General features: G+C 36.9%; 1 protein-coding gene and 1 non-coding gene across 2 annotated transcripts in view; one reads left to right on the top strand and one right to left on the bottom strand.

Annotated features, from left to right (window-relative positions):
• The first annotated feature begins 16,718 nt into the window (after positions 1-16,718).
• CHL1 (cell adhesion molecule L1 like) overlaps positions 16,719-21,190 on the top strand; it is a 207,350-nt gene continuing 202,878 nt past the window's right edge. Inside the window, exon 1 of the mRNA XM_007192457.3 lies at positions 16,719-16,787. The gene's annotated coding sequence lies outside the window, so the exon portion shown is untranslated. The remainder of the gene's footprint in view (positions 16,788-21,190) is intronic.
• Positions 20,496-20,599, bottom strand: LOC114239176 (U6 spliceosomal RNA). The gene has a single exon (XR_003624374.1). It is a non-coding gene; the product is annotated as a U6 spliceosomal RNA (small nuclear RNA).

Raw genomic sequence — 21,190 nt, 5'->3', positions numbered from 1 at the left:
TTGGGTAGTGTCATTCCCTGTGGGCTGTTGGCCAGAGACACCAGTGTTTTTCCCAAAGAGCACCTCACAATATGACAGCTGGTTTCTCAAGAGAGCAAGAGAGAGAGCCAAATGGAACTTACTGTCGAGTGTAAACTAATCTTGGAGTGATATTCCATCACTTTTGACATTTTTCTTTTTTTTTCTTTTGGTGTATTCTGTTTTTGAGAAGCAAGTACCTAGGTCTCACCTACCCTCCAGAGAAGGAGGTTACACAAGGATTTGAATACCAGGAAGTGAGATCATTGAGGGACTTCTTAGAAGTAGGCTACCACAACCAGGAATGAGAATTGGCTTAAAGAAAGAGACATTTATCCTTCTCACATAACAAGAAGCCAGAGAGGGCTTCAGTAGCTGAATATTTTCAGGGCTTCCAAGAAAGGAGCAGAATGACAGTTACATGCTGGCATTTGGTAGGAAGAGGAGAAAGAACAAGAAAAAGAGGGTCTGTGCCAGACATGCCTTTCCCTTTTATTAGGAAAGCAAATATTTTCTCTTAAGTCCCCCTGGAAGACTTCTGTTTATGTCTCTTGGGCCATAACTGGGTCACTTAGACTCTTGTAACTGGAAGTGGAGGCGGGTGGTGGGTATTCATCTCCAACTTCAGTGTGGGAGCCGCAAGGGAGCCTGGGGTTGACTATAGCTTTGGGATACGTGTCATTCGTGTGTGCACACGGTGCATACATTTCTTTGTATCTTATTCTTTACTGTATCTTAATTGAAGTTTATAAATAAAATTATGAATTCATGCTAGTACAATAAATTTAATATAAAAACTCCTCTGGAGGTTGTATTTCCCACAACGTCAAACTTGTTACAACATACTCATGAACTGGAAAGTAGCAAACAGCTTTGAGCAGCTGAAAGAATTGTATTCAAGTTCATGGAGCTAAATTTATAGAAAATCCCTCAGATCTTCATTTTCAGTTTTATTTATTCCTTTTTTTTTTTTTTTCTTAATAAATTTATTTATTTATTTATTTATTTTTGGCTGTGTTGGATCTTCGTTTATGTGCGAGGGCTTTCTCTAGTTGCGGCGAGCGGGGGCCACTCTTCATCGCGGTGCGCGGGCCTCTCACTATCGCGGCCTCTCCTGTTGCGGAGCACAGGCTCCAGACACGCAGGCTCAACAGTTGTGGCTCACGGGCCCAGTTGCTCCGCGGCATGTGGGATCCTCCCAGACCAGGGCTCGAACCCGTGTCCCCTGCATTGGCAGGCAGACTCTCAACCACTGCGCCACCAGGGAAGCCCTATTTATTCCTTTTTAATTCACAAGTGTAACAGGATTAATGAATAATTCATTCGACAGCTTGAAAAATACATTTGCCTCAGTTATTCCCCCACAGGGTAATCTCAACATTTTAGCATTTCATAAAGGAACCTTCATAATCTGGCCACAGCTTTCCCCTATGGCCTTGCTCCCCACCACTTCTTCTACACACTCTTCTCTCCAGCAGCTCACATCCTCTTCTCTACCTCTCTGCTCTCTCTGCCTGCAATGTCCTTCCCAACTCATCTTTCAAGGTCTACATCACATTATACAATCTCAGATGCCTACAGGGACCAGGGGAATAATGCAAATGAGGGGAATGTGCTGGTAGTTACCTATTAAACACGTAGAAATGACACTTGCAACAAGAGATATGCTTGATTCCATTTTTCTTAATATTTTCTCCATTCTTGATCATTTCTTTGTCTTCTTGTTTTGATAAAAACAGAATGATCAGCTTAATCTCATCACTGCCATGAAGGATATGGCTACAGTGCTATCACATCTTCTATTTCCTTAAAAGATTCTTTTTCTAGAGTAATAAGGGATCCAGATTTTAATATGAAGTGTCCCATTTTAAAATCATAGTGTATATATGGATATACTCATTTGCTTATTTTGATGAGGGCAGAGAATATTCTATGTGCCACATTAAATACAACCTCAGTCTGGAGTCAGCCTGCTGACTGCCAGTTTGCAAGCCTAGATCAAAATAATTTCCACCATAGAGTCTTTCCTAAATGCCCAAGCATTCTTAAGTGTTCTCCAGGAGCAGCAGACTGACCTTGAAAATAACACTTTGCATACTACTCTACACCTGTGACCTATATGTAAGCCCTCATCTGGACTGGGATATTTGAGGGCCAAATCTATACATTTTGATTATATTCCCAGCATAGCACATGGAGTTCATCTCAGAGTTGATGCCCTGTAAATACTTGTTGCATTAATACAACTTGAATGAAGAAATGAATCTTTAAAAAAAGTAGCTGATATGGAGAGGACACTGTCTAATTAGAGAATAAATAAGCTTTGCTTTAGCAACAAAATGCTTGAAAGAGAAATTTCCTGCTTGGACTCCTTGGACAGAAGCACTGGACAGTGGCCCAAGATGCATTCATTTCACAAGTACGGACTGGAAGCCCATGAGGCAACAGGCATTCTTCTAGACGCTGGGGACTCAGCAAACAACAAAACCCGAAAAGGAATCTGAGTGAGAAGGGACAGATAAGAAATAAAAGCAACAAATAAAGCAAGTCATCTTTTCTATGCTTATAATGCATGGTTTGGAGAAAAAAGAATAAAAGTGGGTTGGAGAGAGATGTTAGGGAGAACTTGAGGAAAGGGGTCATTGCAAGTTTCAACAGGATGGTCATGTTAGGTCTCTGTGAGAAAGGCACATTTGAGTAAAAAGCTGAAAGAGATGAGGGAGCCAGCCAAGTGGATATCGGGGGAAGAGTGCTCCAGCAGATGGAATAGCAGGTCCTAATCCTGAGGCAAGAGTATGCCTACTCAAAGAACAGCAAGACGGCTGGCGTGGCTGGAGAGAAGAGAATGGGGTGGGGGAGCACATGAAGTTAAAGACTTAACAGCAGGATAAGAAAAAGAGCTTGTGATGATGTCTTAGGGCATTGAAAGCCATTTTGTGACAAATGTATCCTCTACTCCAAGTTAGATGGAAGCCATTGGAAGAGCAAAAGAGCGATCTATTAGATCTAATAGATCTATGATCTATTGAGATTAGAGTGAATGGGGATGAGTGGAGCAGGATGACTTCTTAGACAGTGATTGAGGTAATGCAGGCAAATATGGTGGTGACTTGAACCAGAGTTGGGGGTCATGGAAGTGAAGAGGTTGATAGAGAACTTTGTTTCCAACCTCATTAGTTTTCTAAAATCAGACCATGCTCTGCAGAGCAATTGGGTCACAATCTAACCTGTCAGCTCAGTCCAAGTATATCTTCTCTGCTATCTTTCTAATTTCAGTACAGCCAAAATGGGAATGTAATTGCCTCATCACTTGTTTGCACTGCAGACCATGAAGAGTACTGGGGATTTTCTGATTTTCTCTTATAATCTATTCTCCACGTTGAAGCCAGGGCGATTCTCTTACAATGCAAATCTGATGATGCCTTCCCTATTTGAAACAATTTTATATTTTCCCATTCCATACAGGATAAAACAAAACTCCATGTTATGGCCCAGAGGACTCTTGTTAAAACTGGATTCTCATTGCGATGCTAAAACATCTCAATCTGTACTCCAACAAAGCTGCCCTTTTAGTTCCTTTCATCAAGCTCCCCTCACACCAGGGGCTTACCCATCCTGTTTCTTCTGCCTGGGCTGCTTCTTCACCCTGTTAATTTACTCCCTCGTTTCACATTATCACAGTGCTGTGTTACTCCCTCTGGGACAATTTCACCGAGATTCTTGACCGTGGTGTGTATTCTCCTCTTATGGGGTCTGGTACACATGTACCTCTCCCTCACTGCCTATGTCATAGTTGTCATTTGTGTGATGTTTTGATTAACGTCGCCTCTTCCCACCCCCCTCCCCACTAGACCATAAGCTCCTTGCAGGTAGAGACTGTCTGCTTTTCTTCACTATTTATTCACAGCATTTAGCACCATGTCTAGTATATATATTGTATGTATGTATGAATGAGTGAATGAATGAATGAATGCATAACCTGATTGATTTAAAACATAAGCATTACTTATCTTGCTATTTCTCACCATTCAGTGCAATTTGTATTCTTAGAGGCATGAATAAAGAACAATTGCAAGTGTTGATGGTTGCAAATGTGCTGCTGTAAAGCTGGGCTACAAAAACAGCCATTTTGTCCTGTCTGGGGATAAATAGGCATACTCTGAGTAATGGCAATTAGAGCCAGAATTCAGCTAGTGAATCACAGTGACCACCACTTGAATAAGCCCACGGATTGAAATCCTGTCTGTTCCTCCTTTGGAAGCCTGGGGCCTAATGCTTTTGTTTGCCTGTGCTTTCTCCGTGGCACAGTCTGTGAGCCCAGAATGAAAAGATTATTATCTTTAACCAGCATCTCATACTCTTTGATTTTCATCAAGCTTTCCACATTTTTGTGTCAAGAAAGCTGAAAATACATAAGCTGAAAATCTTATATCTGAGATTGATTCAATAACATTTTGCAATTAGTTGCCTTTAAAAAAATTACATACCAGAGCTTAAAGAAAAATAAAGTCTTGTAACAATTTCATAATGCATTCATTCTTTCTCTTCCAAAACAAACTGATGCCTTTATGCACATTTTGACCAAAATGATTTACACACAGTAAGATAAAATATGTCATCTATTATAAGACCTAAAACAAGATTCCACCATAAATCTTAAAACTTTAAAAATTCTGTCAATATTTGATTACCCAGTTGAAGAAAGATGTCTTATTTTTAGGCATTCCTCATAAATTCTACCTCGTAATTTTCCTATAAACAGGCTGGTGTATTTTTCTATCAAGCAAAGTAAATATATATTTTTATAGGATGTTCGGTCATTATTGAAACCAGACTAATAAATTGAAAAGTTGATGCTGAGAAACCTTACAAGAATAAACATAAGAACAAAGGGAGAAAAAAGTAATGTGCTTCTGCTGGAAGGAAAGATACTAGCGAATACTGATTAGGAAAGTGGTCTGTGAGTTGTTGCAGAAAACCTCTAAAGCATGCAGCTTAATGTGCAACTGCAGTGAAAGGGCACAGAGAATGCTAGATCATATGGCTGAGGAAAGACAATATAAATCAGATTTGGCATCATTAATCTAAGCTCAAGTGTTAATGTCACCTAAACAATTGTTCTCTACTTTGCTCCTGGTCAGGAGAGGCCAAAAAGGAATGCATTTGATGCTGAAATGGCTTAGTAACAAGGCAGCTATAGGAATTTAGTGGTCTGAGGTTGGCAAGTAGGAAAAGAAGAAGATTCACAGCCTGCTGGTAAATGTAGACTAAGATGGGTGTCACTGCCCTTTCTTTTCAGATGGGCCACTGGGAGTTAAATAAATAAGAGATATCATTGAGTTCATATTAAACTGAACCCCAGGCCACTTGGGCCAGACTTGATGGAGACTGCTTCATTCCAGAACACCCTCAGATTTCTACCCTGTCAGTTTAGCCCATCTTTCCCCAGAGGATACTTTGCTGTCTCCCTCGACAAGTATTTCTATTGGTTTGTTGTTCGTTCCTTTATCTACCTCTTGAGTTACTGGTTTGCTATGAGACCTAAACAAGATAATAAATATGAAATAATTAACACAATTCCTCATCCATATTAAGTGCTCTATTATGTTTTATATACAAACAACTACCCATTCTTACTTTTTTCTTTATCTCATTCCAGTCCATTTTACTCTGGCCACTCTTTCAGTGTATTGTATTGTAGAAGCATAGCTTTCTGAGCTGAGAAAAAGCATCTACTGATAACCTTATCTGCAGATGTGGAAATTGAATCTCAAGGGAAAACATAATGAGCCCAAGATCACACAGTTGGTGTTTATACAAAGACTTTTCTCCCAATTTCCCCAATGCCCAGATTGAATCCTTAGTTCAGGTTTTGTATGTGGGCGGTAAAGACACCAGGTTCTCCCGATTCTGTCTTTGAAGTGTCACACCACCAACCCCCCACCAACTCCATCTGGCCACCATATCACAATCATGCTTGTATCATTGCGATATCTTCCTAGCTTATTTCCCAGCTCGTCTCTCTCCTCTAATCCATCCTACTCACTACTGAAGGTCACATTTCTGGAGCCATGCCATTTCTGCTGTTGCTCAAATCCTTGCTAGGTTCCCACATCTAAATACATATAAATCCAAACTCCTTTGCCTCTCTTTGAATACTCATCATTGACTGCCTCTCTTCCTGCTACCATTCTTCTCCAACACATTCCTTAAGTCCGGATGGCCCACTGTTCTCAATGTATAATAAACAAGCTACAATTATGCCCATCTATATGCATTTGCTTAAGTGTTCCCACCACTGGATTATATTATATATTATAATTATATTAATATATTTCTTTCTTATCTAAATTCTATTCATCCTCAATGCAGGTAATTTGGAATTGAAAAACTGAGTGAAAATGCCAGAAAACTCCAGGAAGTTTGCATGGAAAATTCCATGGAAGTATGCATCCATATATACAACTATGTATATACTTGTATACAAGCATACGAGCATATGCTTTCTTTGAATTATTCTTGTTCCGGAAGTAATCTCCTTCACCATTTTGTAAATAAAAACTTCATGTGAGTGTAGGTTCAAAACAAAAGAAAAATCAAATCCATTCTTATTTCTAAATTTTTCCTACCTGGGATCTAACATATATAGACAAATCTAAAATGATCTTTAAAGTATTGAAAATATTAAAGTCATTATTGACAGAGACAACTTCACTCCATCTGAAAGCAAATTTTAAAGATGTAATTTTTTTAAGTTTATAAAATCCTCAAGTGTTATAAAGTGTACTCTGGGATGGTGGACTGACATAGCTGATTATTGAGTCTTTTAATCTGAACCAGATTCACTGCATGTGGTGCTCTCTTTCCAAGCTCTAACTTGTCAAGTGAGTGACCTTGAATTGTTCTCAGCTCCAGGCTTCTAGAGCGAAAGCCCTAACTGATAGCAAATGAACTCTGAGATGATAAACTATAAGATACCTCTTTGAAATTTCAAAGCGTAGTTCTTAACATTTTATCTGACATTAGAGAAGGCGTGCCTCAATCTGAAAGTAGACCTTTTGGTCTTCAAACAGTAGCTATGAAATAAGATATACATCTCATTCCTACCAACTTAGCAAAATGTATTTTTATTTTGAAATATGACAGTACTCTCTGGGGTTGTATTTCACACTGGACTGCAGCAATATCACTAGGATTTTATTAATATGTTCATTAATTTGATTTATAGCTAATGCTGTTCCGAGCTTATATTTTGAATTTAAGGTGAAATAGTAAAGAAATTTCTTTTTCTTATGGATATAACTTTGAATGTGTCTGTACATTTTCTGGAATTGGAATTCCATATTACAAGTTGAGATTACAAATTACAAATTTTCACAACATTATTAAAGTATTTTTTAAATATATAAGATATAAAGAATCCTGGTAGTTCAGGGTGTGTTTTTTCCTGAATTAAGTTTAATAAATTCTATCCAAATCTAATCTTATTCAGAAATAGAGCCATTGGTGAGAGAGAGCAGTGTACATTCTGCTGTCCTGGATTGAATCCAAGCTCAATAATCTTGTAGCTATGTTACCTTGGCTGAGTTATGTATTCTCTTTCAGCCTCAGTTTGTTCTTCTGGAAAGTTTGTGAAACCACATTGCTTAATTGTGTGCTGCACATAATAGGTTCTCAATAAACGTGAACTACTGAAATTGTTATTGTTGTTATTTTTTCTGTTGCATGCAATCTCATTCTCTGTTTATCTTCATTTGCCTTTTGTTTTTTCCTGGATTCTTATAATTCTGTTTCTTTTACTTATCACTCTCCTATGTACCTGTTTAAATCCTCAAACCTAGAGCAAAAATTATATTCTTATTTCTTATGCTTTCCTTATGATGTCTAAATCATGACAGTGATTTAGCAAAGCAAAGGAACAGGAGCTTCTTAAAATCCAAATGTGGGACTAAGAAAGATGAAGAATTACAAATCTTAATATCTCTAGTCTAAGCATGAGGAAGTAAGTGGTCTTTGGGAATGAAATTGTGATTTGTGTCTTCTGCATCTTACTCAGCTTGGCTCATTAAACAATTGAAAATAAACCTTCATATTTCCTTTTGTTATTTGAAAATTTCAGAATAAATTAACTTAAGCAAGCTATGCTCAGAAGCTTCTAAATGAACAATGTTCTTAATAATTTCTACATGAATGTTACTTTATTCTAATTTGAATTTGTGTTGAATTTATGGCCACTCAGGGTAAAAAAAAAAAAGATGACTTGCTGTTAAGTAATTTCCATGTTAACAATACACATTGTATTGATTAGTATTCATACACCTTACGAACTGTTAATTCAAAGGTAATTTGACCAGTTAAGGAAGGTCATTAAATAGTAATATTTCTATTCTGTACCAATTCTCAATAATAATATCTTACCCAACATACATGTAGTACCAAAAATTTCTTCTTCAAACACCTCTGTTTATAATACTTGGACATAGTCTATAATAGCCAATATTTAATGTAATCTGCAACAATAATAAACTGTAATAGCCAATACTGTAAAAAACCTAATAATTCTCAGAATGTATCAGCTAAATTTTCTCCAAAATCACGAAGAATTTGAAAGTCAATATTATAAAGTAGTATCATGAAGTAAGTAAATAAATAGCTATTTTTTCCCAATGATTCTCATTTTATTACCCAAATAGTCATCAGAGTAAAATAGCTTCAAAGGTGTTATGAAATATCACCTTGAATTAATTCTTTCACGTAACAAATCAGCATGAAGAATGTTTCAAATTATTTGTGAAGAACTAGTCTGCATTTTGCTTGCAGATCCCAGGATAGATAGTACATTTCCTAAGACATGGAGGAGCTTTTGTTTTTCACTGCTTTCTTCCACTGATTCTCCTCTGTCTCCATTTTCTGCTGTTCCTTCTCATTGCTGCTTTATTTCCTCATATTGGTTCTCTCTCTTCTCTCTTCCTATTTCATCTTCTCTTAAGACAATTGGTGGCATTTGAAGATGGGATTTAACTATTAGCACAATCTTGCCTTTGCATGGCTGCCTTTCCCCCAAGGAACTGGCTTTCCTTTGAAATTGGCTTTAGGTCTGACAGGGCCTCTGCGTTTCACATTACTGCTAGCCCAATAGAGAAAATGAAGCCAAGAAATGTGATCAGGTTATCCTAGGGCAAAAGAAAAGGTTGGTTCGGGGAAATGCTTAATTTCCATGATTCAGCAGGGATTTGCAAGCTTGACTCTCCTGAGGAAATCAGCGTCTGGTTTTCCATTTATCCATCCGGCTTTTCCGAATTACCAGCTCTATTGGTTTTAAAGATAAGGAATTGGAATGGATTCTGAACGTTGAATTTAATTCCTGATATGAGGTTATCTTAAAACATGGGTCAGAACAGCAAGCCCTCACACCTTGTGCCCCCCTGCCCCAGCCAACTACCACCCCCAAACAATCTATATCTTTCCGAGGTCTTTAGTAGATTTCCTGCAGGAAAATCTTGGAAGAAACTTAAACGCTTCGTGGTAAGGTACTATGTTAGCCAAAATACAGGAGTCAGACACTAGGTTAGTTGAGGAAGGATTTTCAGAATCTTATATTCTTTTTATTTTTTCTTGTTTCAGAGAGGGGATGTTGAACAACGGCTGTTTCTTTAGGCAGTAAGGAAAAAATAAATCTGGCACCCTCTCCTTACATCGTTAAACATAGGATGAATTACTGTGCATAGACTCTCAAGGGCTATTACTGCACAAAGCCTTTGAAACCGATCAATATCCACCACCATGCTTTTTCTGCTGTGTTTTTTAATGTTGTATATCCGTTGAGTGATAGAGTCAAGAGTGAATAATTTAATTTTGTAAAGGAATTAGAAGTGCTATATTGTAACATTGGCCAGCATTCTTGTGACTTTGCAATACAAATTTGAGTTACTTGTGAAAATTTGAGGCAACATCTCTTTCTTCGTTTGCATGGTACCAATTTAAATTTGTCGTTCTCATGTCCTCAGTGCAGAGAGAAGGAGCTCACCTTTTGAGACTTAGCTTTGTATTACTCAGACTATCAAAGCAAATGCAGGGATGTCACACCAAATGCAGGTGAAGAGGAAGATGCTAATTAAGAACCATTTTTCAATATCATTTCTACATTGGATTAAGAAAAATCCATTAGAACACTCCATCTTATTTTTCTCAAGAGGTCATGATCCAGGCTACTAACCTCATCAGAACAAACAGCCATAATCACTCTTTATCCGCTTCACCACAGTTCAAGCTAAATTTAGGTCTCATTTGCCTGTCACCAACATGCTTTCTAAATGCATTGTAAGCATTTCTTCATTTTGAAGAACTTAAGGCATTAGCCCACATACATCTTTGCCCTTATGTGTTTTTGTCAAACTAAGACAGGGCATTGGAAATTTGGGTCCAGAGACTATTTTTTCCTTCTATAGACTGCCCAGAATATACCTGAGGTAAAGAAGGTTCATGAATTGACTCTTTGTACTTGCTAACCTACTAAGAACACCATGGAAAAAGTGAAATTCAGACTGTGTTTATGCAGATATAGTTTTGTTGTTTCAACTAAATCAATTTGGATGATCATATTGAGATTTCTTTTTGTTACTGCATTGATCATAAAATTAGTCTTTTAATAGAGTCAACTCCTTATGCCCATGGTCACTGCCTCATGTGTAATTTCCTTCTGAACTCAGAAAATGTATTACTAATTAATGATCCAGACTTAATAGTAATAGAGATTTGGAAATAATGCTGTTTCTTCACAAATACAGTGAAGTTCAGAGTACAAACAATTAATAGGATAATTCAGAAAGGAAAATTGCTTGAATTTTTATACTAAAGTTAATTTGATCTGAATTATTTGGATGACTGCCTCAGTTATTCACTTTACTTGGTGTAGATATGATTTAAGTCATGGTAGTAAAATGAGTGGTCATGATTTTTAAAATAAATACGCATTGTTATTTAGTTTAGATAACACCAAATTTCTAATTTGTTGAGAAATATATATATGTACATATATATTATCAAGCAAATATGAATAGTTTATATAATTAGTGTCTGTAAGTACTTTAATTTGTTCACTCTGTTTAAAAAGAGTGGAACATATTTTGAAAGCCATATATGTCTGACATCCTAAGAGGAGAGAAATGATCCAGAGCAAAAATATAACATAAACTTTAATTCTGTATAGGTTTTCCTTTCCTTTCTTTTTTTAATAGATGGCAATCCATCATATGTGAGAATATGGTGATCTTCTTGGTTGAAATTGATAATACTCTTCATTTGTCCGGTTGATTTGTGCATCATTTTGTGTAGTATATACATATGCAAGACACACCAGGTAGTAGACACTATGGGTTACAAAGGTGACTAAAATATGAATGATTCTATCCATAATTGAAAATGGGCTGTATTTGAGCACAATGGCAGAGACGAAAGTGACCCTATATCACATGCCATTTGTTGGCAGCTGACAGAGTTGATATGCTTCTGTTTTCTAAAATGGCTTTGACCACATCCATGGAAGTTCATAAGTGAGATGTTCACAGATAGAAAAGCTTCTGTATAAGTATGCAGAGGTAATATAGTATGTGTTTAAAATCACTGGAACCAGAGCAGACAGACTTAGATTCAAGTGTGTGCTCTGCCACTTTTTACCTGTGTAAACTTCAGGAAGATAATGAACTCTCTAAGATTCATTTTTTTGGTCTGTGAAATGGGGAAAAGAATTACAGATATTAAGGATGAAAGGGAAGATTAATGAGGTAATATATGTCAAGCATTTTGCACAGTACCTAATGTAATAATTATTACAGTAATGAAAAGACAAAATGGAGTTCCACTAGTGTAAGTGAAACTGAAGATGTGATGGAAGTTCAGAAGGGAATTTCTATGGAATAACTTTGGAGATCAGAAGCATTCTGCTGGAGAGTTTAAAAATACATTCAGTTAAGGTAGATCAAGATAACAGCACAGGTTTTCCAGGAGCAAGGAGTAGAGAAATTAAATGCTGAGTGTTAAGAAAACCAGATTTGATTTGGGGGAATATATGTCAAATTTGAATGAAAGCAGGTATTAGGATAGAAGGCTAGAAACATAATCTTCTATGAATGATAGGCTTAAAAGTATGATCTTTATTTCATAGCGTAGTTGAAAACCTTTGTTGATTTTTTTTTTTTTTTTAAAGGATTTTCTTATTTATTTATTTATTTATTTATTTATTTTTGGCTGTGTTGGGTCTTCGGTTCGTGCGAGGGCTTTCTCCAGTTGCGGCAAGCGGGGGCCACTCTTCATCGCGGTGCGGGGACCGCTCTTCATCGCGGTGCGCGGGCCTTTCTCTATCGCGGCCCCTCCCGTCACGGGGCACAGGCTCCAGACGCGCAGGCTCAGCAATTGTGGCTCACGGGCCCAGCTGCTCCGTGGCATGTGGGATCTTCCCAGACCAGGGCTCGAACCCGTGTCCCCTGCATTAGCAGGCAGATTCTCAACCACTGCGCCACCAGGGAAGCCCCTTTGTTGATTTTTGAGCAGATTGTGGGATGGTTTGAAGATGCAGGGAAGTAAATACAGAAGGACAGTTTACTGAAGTTCAGACTGAAAGAAATGAGGTTATGGATTCGGTGGCAGTAGAAATGGGGATGAAGGGACAGAAATGAAAGACAATTCTGGGATAAACTTAATCAGACTTGGCAAGTATATGAGGTGACGCAGGGGAAAGGAACAAGGGTCAAATAATGAATGATTCTTGGTGCCTGTTATAGGCTGAATTGTGTCCCCTCCAAAATTCATATGTTGAAGCTTTAAACCTCAATATCTCAGAATATGATTATATTTAGAGATAGAGCATTTAAGGAAGTCATTAAATTAATATGAGGCCCTCAGAATGGGCCCTCATCCAATCTGACTAGTGTCCTTATAAGAAGAGGAAAGACACACAGAGAGACCAGGGATGTGCACATACAGAAGGAAGATCAGGTGCGGAGACAGTGAGAAGACAGCCATCTGCAAGCCAAGGAGAGAGGCCTCAGAGGAAACCAAACTTAACAACACCTTGATATTGGCATCTGGCCTCCAGAACTGTGAGACAATAAATTTCTGTTGTTTAAGCAACTCAATCTGTGATATTTTGTTATAGCAACACTAGCAAACTAACACAGTGCCACTCACAGAAATAGAGAATATAGAAACAGCATTTTTAGATAGATGCAGATAATTAGTATTAACAGGGGCATGTTACCATAACTCAGGCTTTGTAAAATCAGATCATTAATAACTGTTTTCTAATGATCTGATGGTTATATTATAAAGGTTAAAAACATAATACTATCATTTTATTTGGTGGAAAACTTATATCTTATGGGCCTTATTAGAGCAATTAATGCTTGCTGATATAACGAAATTTTTGTCCCTTCTCCAAAATCCTAGTGGCTTCACAGAATCTGTTCCTTGTTCATATAAATTCACTGTAAGTGTTCCAGGTTAGGTGTCTCTTCTCTAAAAGTTAATCCAGTTTATTAATTTTTTTTTCAATAACCCGATTTTTAATGAAATAAGATTTCTAGAACCATAATTCTACCAATGTTTCAGCAAAGTCAACAGTTACTTTATTTTTTCTTTTTTAGCCCTTTATTCATTTGATATTGTTAAATACCATTTCCTTGACATACTTTTCTGCTGTAATGTTCATGGCATTGTACTTTTTAGTTTTTCTCTTACTTTTTTATACTTTATTCTTCATGTGTTTTGATGGCTTTCTTTCTCTGACTCCTAAAATGTGATGGTGGATGTGGTTTATTCCTGTACCCCTTCCGCACGCCCCCACCCCTTGCAGCTCACACTCTCGAGAACCCTTACAGAGCAGCAACTCTCAACAACCCCCAAAACAAAACAAAATCCTTAGGTTCAATGCTTCAAAATCTCTCATTTGCAACTTTATGATTAGCTGATATTTCCATGAGTATCTTATTCATATCAAAGCAAGTCCAAAACCAAACTGAATATGTGGTCTGAAACTTGATTCATCTTTCTAACTTGCCACATTTGCTTCAATTTCCCAGTCTTACAAAGTTTAAGTCATGTTCTACTCTCCTACTTCTCCTCTCATATTTGTTCGGTTCTCAAATCCTGTCCTTCGTGCCAAGTATCCTATCTTCACCATCTGTTTAAAAGAACCTCAGGTCTCATCCCTGAATTAATTCCTGCCCTCAGTGTCTCTCCATTTGTCCTTCCATCCATCCATCCATCTATCCATCCATGCATCGATTCAACAATCATTAAGGCCTTACTATGGGCCAAATAGTCTGCAGGCTTCACTGTGAGTGATACATGAAATATCAGACAACTCCTAGCTTTTCAAAAAGTACCTTCTCTTGGGGAACACTAGACATTGATCACATCTATATACTATGGACTCAAACTGTCTTGTGCTAAAATCGTGGCTCCATCGCTTTCTATGACCTTAGACAATTTGCTTAACCTCTCCATGACTCATTTTCTCACGTGTAAAATGTGGATAATAATCGTACATCCTTGAGAGATGTTTTGTAAGTACAGATTAGGAGGTGGCACATGTAAACCTTAGCACTGTGGCAAACCTATAATAAACCCTCAATAAATGTTAGCACTTATGATTGTCATTATTATTGTTAATGAAAAATGAAAGGATAATTGTGACAATAAGGCCACACATGTTAAGAGCCAAGATGGGTCGTCTAGAGTTATGGTGATTCAAGGTCATGGGTGAGCTACGGTCTTTGTGGAATCAGTTTATTTAACATCCCAGCACAAACATAGGCTGTGTGCTTGTGAGTGGTGAGACTGAGTATGATTGGTGTTGGCCTCTAGGAATAAGCCAGGACATGTGGACTTCCTCCTATTCATGATGGGGAGACGTTTTAGATTTTTGAGTATGGGAAAAATTTGATGGAATCAGTGTTTTAAAATAACTTAAAATCTTACAGTGATCCTCTATTCCTGTATGCTTGACCCTTATAAAGGCCAATTTTATAATTTATCCCCATTTATATATTGCATTGTCCCAAGTGGAATAAGAATGAACTATGCATTATTTCAGAGTTTTTATTTTTGGTACATAATAAGTATTCAGCAAATACTTGATCATTTACTGAAATATAACTTCTTTGATTGAAGCAAATGATTTAGGAATTTTCAGATCACTTTATTTTATGAAGATATATTCATGTTGTCACTTTGTTCCATGGTTACATTCAGTACTATCAAATCAAGGCTAATTTATGGTTAAAAATGCATGTGGTGCTTTGTTACAAGACAAGAAGTCTGTAGATACACCAGCCAAGTCATCTCCACTGCTGTAAAATTAGAGAACAAAATCAGCTGATTATAATTCTGAGATACAGTCTTCAGAATGATTAAGAACTTGATTATTCTACGGAATTATGCTTATATATGAACATCACCCCTGTTTTCCCCATCGGGAGAAAAAATCAATTTAGATGGAAACATCTTATTTGGCTCTACTTTGGTGGTTTTGCTGTTTTGATCAAATACTGTGATTGTAAAGACCAAGGAGCTATTTTAAATAGTTTACCTCTCAGAATAAAATATATTTGTTTTTAAACTTGGTCAGCTACTATGCCAAGCCAGTATTTACCGAGGGCCTTAATAAAATGGCTATTTGGACAAATCGGACTATAACCACGTCGATGCGTGGAGGGAAGACAAATGAGCCTTAGGGAGTGCATTGCACCTGGCATGAGTTGTGTGTACCTGTAATAGGAAAGAGCCCTTTGTTTTTGGAGCCTTGGCGTTGGCCTGGCAGAGTGGTGAAGATCCTGCCTGTGCTTTCCAGCTCATAGCAGGGTGCTCCACTTCTATTCAGTTCCTGAGTATCCTGTAAGCCGCACCGTTATCAGAGCTACATTTGAGATGAAAGGAATCCCTATTATGGCAGGTACTGAACATCTCCACAGGATATCACTTGGTAAGGATTAGGCTGTTATGAAGGCAGTGAATCTCTCCAACTTTAGATACAAAAAGGAGCTATTGCTTCCATAAGGTATTCAAGGTGGCCTTTAAAACATACTAAAGTTCCATTTATTCCAAATATTAGAAAATTGACTATTCTGGTTCAAAGAGAGTTTTCCATGTTACATGTTTCCCATACGCAGATGATGTATATATGTGTTAGATAATGATTCAGGTAGCATTACAGACTCTTTCTCCTAAGATAATTTATATGAACAATGGTATCACTATACAATTGAACTGTATTCTTCACTTGGAGGGCCTCCGAAATGCTCGCAAAGTCTAAGGTTCACAAAAGCATCTGGTTGTCAATTATGTGCCTATGCCTATTTTCCAATTCCCTTTTAAAATCTGAATGATCCTTTTAAGTTCAGTTTACCGCTTTGACCCTAGAATACCACATATTTTATTTATAGGGTTATTTATTTCTCAAGGAATGTGAAATAAAGGTATAAAAATGTGTTTTCTAGATGAAGCATTTTTAGTATGCATTATGCGATTTATGTTTTTCCCTTTCTGTCTCTCTCCATTACTCCTGCTTACTTAGGGAAGCAATGTTTGCTCATGTTTTAGGCTTGTTATTTTTCTGACTTTATTATGCACTTTTCTGAGTTTAATGTGCACCGTAGATGCCCCGTTTAATGACACTTTCTGTACCCTTTTACAGAATTTCAATCTCTGGGGAATCAAGAGCACAAAGTCATCCATCTTTCAACAAATATACAAGATTACACCTACTGATGGAAGTAAGTACAAAATTGGTGATGCTCTCCACGACCAGAATTACATTTAACTACCAATTCCCAAAGAGGCTAATTCATTTGCCAAAGGATATGAACAAAACCGCAGTCACCATTTCAGAGACCATATTTTATTTTCCCTCTTTGAGATAATTCCAACAAGGGCCTGTTTCACCTTACATTTTAGATCACATGATGGTGAGAAAATTCTATAACTTAAAGGATAGGAGTTTATTATGGTAAGTATAAAATAGAACAAAACAGTTGGGTTTCTACAGCATTTTACGGGAAACCTCTTCTGACCTTCTATAAACAATTCCTTTGGTAAAGTTCCCATTTTATGTTGGTTTGCTCTGTCATCAGTGTAGAGTTATGGCTTGAATAAATTCTTGTTGAGGGTTGAAGGTTGGCATGGGAATGTCTTTCTATTCTAGATCTTATAATGGATGTGTGTAATTCGTCAAGTGTGGAACATATGCCTTGCTTTATTCACAAACTTTCACAGAATTTAATTGCGAGCTATCACCTTCAAAATCGGGCAACAGTCTTTGATATTTAAATCATTTGAGTAAGAATTAGTCAGTAAGGCTTTGCAGTTTGTCCCTAGTAAATATGTTAACTTACTTTCAAAATGAAAATACTTCAATAGCATTTTAAATTTTTCAAAAGGTTACTATTATGCTTCATTAGATATCTTGGTGAGCATTTTTTTTTTTTTTTTTTTTTTTTTGCTGTGTTGGGTCTTCGTTGCTGTGCGTGGGCTTTCTCTAGTTGCAGCGAGCGGGGGCTACTCTTCATTGCACTGCACCGGCTTATTGTGGTGGTATCTCTTGTTGCAGAGCATGGGCTCTAGGCACGCGGGCTTCAGTAGATGTGGCTTGCGGGCTCTAGAGCGAAGGCTCAGTAGTTGTGGTGCACGGGCTTAGTTGCTCTGCGGCATGTGGGATCTTCCCGGACCAGGGCTCGAACCCGTGTCCCCTGCATTGGCAGGCGGATTCTTAAACACTGTGCCACCAGGGAAGTCCCTTGGTGAGCATTTTATCTTTTCACTATATCTAAATTTTGGAGTGAGTGTGTGAATTAAAGACATGATTAGGCTGCCAGATAATATCAGTTTATAAAAACTTTATTTGCAATTTGTTTCAGTAGCGTTTAGTGGAAAATTGTGTTTTTTGTATGTACATTAGATTTGTTGTATTTTTACGTGTGTTAAAAACATGGTATCCTCCAAATATTTATTTTATAAAGAAAAATGTTTAGGAATATAGAACAAACTTACTTTTATTTATTCCGTCTTGTCCTCTTTTTTAACTGGACTCTTAATACTTACCAGTGCCTTGAAAACTCACAAAAATTGCATTATACATTATGCTTTCATAATTTCTGATTATTAGATAATTATGAAAAATAAAAAATATCTTCTGCTAATGATAGCCAATTGTTGCATGAAAGAACAGACATGATATGATATTGGTTGAAATACCGTTAAGATAAATATTTTTTTGGTTCATAATAATTGTATCTCGGGCTTCCCTGGTGGCGCAGTGGTTGGGAATCCGCCTGCCAATGCAGGGGACACGGGTTCGAGCCCTGGTCTGGGAGGATCCCACATGCCGCGGAGCGGCTGGGCCCGTGAGCCACAACTACTGAGCCTGCGCGTCTGGAGCCTGTGCTCCGCAACAAGAGAGGCCGCGGTAGTGAGAGGCCCGCGCACCGCGATGAAGAGTGGCCCCCACTTGCCGCAACTGGAGAAAGCCCTCGCACAGAAACGAAGACCCAACACAAACAAAAATAAATAAATAAATTAAAAAAAAAAATTGTATCTGGTCCTGGAATAAACATCAGTCTAATTTTGAGAAACAGAAACAAGTTTCCCCCAAATGTATTTTTCACTGGATGAAGCAAAGAAAACATGTTTGGTATACAAGAATTGTTGTTAATTACCTTGTGTGTAAGATATTTATCAGTTTATCAGCCCTAGATGTTTCCACCAAAACGAGTCTTCCTTTGAGCATGCATAATAGAAAAAACACACTATACTGGGCAGAGAGTTGTTTTGTACTTCCTCTTAAGCAATTCATTAAAATGTAGATAAATTTTAAGCTCTTTTGTTTTAAAGTGGACTAGCTATATATATTCCACTTTGTTTTCAAATGCAAATGGTTAAGTGTTTTGCATTCTAATCAGTAAACAGCTCTGTGACTAAATCATAATTTAATGATCTCTTCCTAGAGAGATAATGATGCAAAATTTAGATCTGAAAAGAGGATTCTCATTTTTATCTAATTGGGCTGATCTTTCTGTAAAATCTCTGCAAGCTTTGTAGTTGTGCTAATAATAAAACCCTGGATGAAATCTACATTATGAAAGATGCTATATTTTTGTTCAGGAATATAAATTATTGAAACATATCTTTATATATGAAATGGGTTTTTTTTGTACGTGTGATAATGTGCATTTTCTCTTGAGTTGGGAGAATTGTCTCAGTTTTATTGGAAGTAAGAGCTAGGGCTTTTTGTTTAAACAGTCACGTATACTTTAAATAAATTGGAAGAAAAAAATAGTCTTTTACATTTACCCACATATTTCCATTTCCAGGTTCTTTATTTCTTTCTAAAGATCTTAGTTTCATCTGGTATCATTTCCCTTCAGCCTTAAAAACTACTTTTAACATTTGTTGTAGTGCAGCTCTGACGGTGATAACCCTCTTTAGTTTTCTTTTATCTGGAACTATCTTTATCTTGCCTTCATACTTGAAGAATACTTTCACTGGATCTAGACTTCTAGGGTTTTTTTTTTCTTTCTTTTAGCACTTTAAACTTGCTATTCACCTGTATGTTATGTGTTGCTTTTCTCTCTGTCTTCTTTCAAGGTTTTCTTTTACTCTTTGTTTTTTAGCAGCTTAATTACTGTGCTCCTAGGTGGGGTTTTCTTTGTATTTATTCTGCTATAGCATTGCTGAATTCCTTGAATCTATACATTTCTGACTTGCATCACGTTCGGTAAATTTTTGCTATTATTTCTTCAAATATATTTTATGCCTCATCTTTCTCTCTTCTTTTGGGACTCCAATTATACACATATTAAGTATTTTGAAGCTGCATTCATTTTTCTCCCTCCAATCTTGTCTCTCTGTTTGAGGTTGGAAAATTTCTGTTGAGCTAGCTGACAGACTGGGTCCTGCCCTCTGGTTAAAAGCTAAAAAATAGGAAACTCATCCAGTGCTGTTTCCTTCCTCTGGGTTTCTACCCTTTCCAGCATCTGCCTGTTTGGGGAAACCTTCCAACGCTTTCAGTTATTATGTTTATATTCTATCCATTCTTTACAGTTTTTTTGTTTGCTTGTTTGTTTTTATTTTATTTTTAAGTTTTTATTATGGAAAATTCAAGCATAAGCAAAAGAGAGAAGAGTTTGAGGACCCCCTCCACCATGACATGTCACCCAGCTTCCAACAGTTAACTCATAGACAATCTTGTTTCAACAATAATGCTACTACTCACCCCTCCTCCCAGATTATTTTGAATGACTCCCAACATCATATTATTTTGTTTTAAATATATCAGCATGTATCTCTAGATAGGGATTAGAAAACAAACAAACCCACAATATCATTATCACAACAAAAAAATTAACAATAATTCCTTAATATTACCAAACATCTAATGAGTATTCAAACCCCCCAATTGTTCTACATATATATAATTTTTTAAACAGAAAAATATGGAACGCTTCACGAATTTGCGTGTCATCCTCGCGCAGGCGCCATGATAATCTCTGTATCGTTCCAGTTTTAGTATATGTGCTGCCGAAGTGAGCACTCTTTACAGTTTTTATCTACAGGAGGGTTGGTCCTGAAAGGAACCATAACTAGAATTCCACAACTTTACATTGGAAAGAATTTCTTATATTACAAATCTTTAAAAATATAATTTTAGACTGTTTAATCATCATAAGGTTGCAGAATAATTTATTAGGTTGAACAATGTGAAATCACCATCTTTGCAGGACTGACATAGGAACAATTTCATATAATTCAACCTGGTAATTATGTTCTCATGTATTTATAATTAATTTTATCATTGCGTATTTATGGGCATATTGAGTTACCTGTATTTCAGGTTATTTACATTGTATAGAGCCGTAGAAGTGGAAATCCTGGGTCCAAATTTATGGGCATCCTTAAACTTATTGAGTATAATTGCTAATTTTATTATTTAATCTTAAAACAGTAATACATAATGTAATTATTTTTTCCTAAAATTGTTGCATGAATTAATGGTATCTAAAATGGCGTCTGTCCTAAAATTGGGTAATGCAATTATATTTGGGCTTTGCTTTTTTGTTTTGTTTTGTTTATTTTCATTAGCCAAAATATTATCAAGTTATTTACTTTGATTTATGTTCTATGG

The sequence above is a fragment of the Balaenoptera acutorostrata genome, chromosome 10, assembly GCF_949987535.1.
Source record: "Balaenoptera acutorostrata chromosome 10, mBalAcu1.1, whole genome shotgun sequence".
NCBI classification, from domain to species: domain Eukaryota; kingdom Metazoa; phylum Chordata; class Mammalia; order Artiodactyla; family Balaenopteridae; genus Balaenoptera; species Balaenoptera acutorostrata.
Note: the sequence above shows the minus strand (reverse complement) of the source record. Positions and strands in the feature narration are given on the sequence as shown.